Consider the following 1,528-nt stretch of genomic DNA (forward strand, 5'->3'; position numbering starts at 1 on the left):
TTTAATCGCCGATGCATTATCCAGAATTATGATCGAAGGGAACCATTTTAGTCAGATCAGCCAACATAGTGCAGAAGAAGACAGTATCGAATTTATTCAGTTAACAGAAAAACCAATAAACTTATTCAAAAGGCAAATAATTCTCATCAAATCAGAACAAAATAATGTAAAAAAAACAAATATTTTTGGAAATTTTTTACGACAAAAAATTTAAAATTGAATGTGCTACACAATTTCTTTTTAACCATTAAAAGTGATACCGATTGCGAGATCATAAAGGCAGCTTCTAGTCATATTATTAATACTTCCTATACTTATGTTATTCGTATCTTCATCCTCCTTAAAAATTCAAACTCATATGAGGAATTCAAAGAAATAATTGGGGTACTCACAACGTGTCTTAAAGCATCTTAAAATCATAAAATCATAAGTTTTTACGCTAGTGTAAAAACTTTGTTGTTGGATTGCATACTAAAATAAGTTTACGCAAATATAACTCTGTACGATGTGTACTCGGTTCGTCATAACTGATCAGCTGATTTCTGTTTACATCAGTTTGCTTTTGTGTTGTGGTTTTATTTGTATTTAAATTTAAATTTCTTTCAATTTTCTTTTGTGGAGGTAGGGAATAATGGAGCAATATAATGTTACGCAGGTAATATTAAAATTCATAATTAGTACAATTTAACTATTTAAATGCGCTTTTAGACAAAAGCAAAGCGGGTGCGTTCCAACCCAACCAGAAAGTGGCTGTTTGAAGAAGAAAAGGCATTGATTGAATTTTTGACAAAAAAAAGGGATTTTGACGTAAATCTATTAATTAAAATACAACTTAGAAGTAATCTATTCTAACTTTAATTATAGAAGCCAACGTCTCAGATGTATTATAGACGATTTTCAAAGGAGAGCAGCATTGCGGTGGGTTGGAAGCTGAGACGCTCGAAGGTTCGTTATATGCGTATAAGCAGAGATAAAGAGATATTTAACTCCTCCCTCACTGGAAGAGAGAGAGCAATTGCTAAACGTCAAAACCTACTGAACTTTGGCAGCTAATCGAGTTCAGTAGGTTTTGACGTTTATCAATTGGAAACGAGCGATGACCAGATTGACACCTTACCAAAAAAATATGTAAACGGAGGGATTTGTTTAAGCGTTCAATACCACTTATAAAAAATGTAATTACAATAAATTTGTGAAATTTAAAGGTATTTGTTAAAACGTTTCGTAATTTGAAGCATCATAGTATTATTTTCAATGGAAATTGATTAGAAACATATAATGATTGAGAGCTCACAAGCTTAAATCCCTTTATTGGTTATTCAAAGGTCAAAAGTCAGTTGTTCTAATATACAAACCTTCTTCTTCTTCTTGATTGGCGTAGTCACTGCTTACGCGATTATAGCCGAGTTAACAACAGCGCGCCAGTCGTTTCTTCTTTTCGCTACGCGGCGCCAATTAGATATTCCAAGTGAAGCCAGGTCCTTCTCCACTTGGTCCTTCCAACGGAGTGGAGGTCTTCCTCTTCCTC

This window comes from Bactrocera latifrons, unplaced genomic scaffold (assembly GCF_001853355.1).
Source record: "Bactrocera latifrons isolate USDA-ARS-PBARC rearing strain unplaced genomic scaffold, ASM185335v1 scaffold_402, whole genome shotgun sequence".
Taxonomy (NCBI): domain Eukaryota; kingdom Metazoa; phylum Arthropoda; class Insecta; order Diptera; family Tephritidae; genus Bactrocera; species Bactrocera latifrons.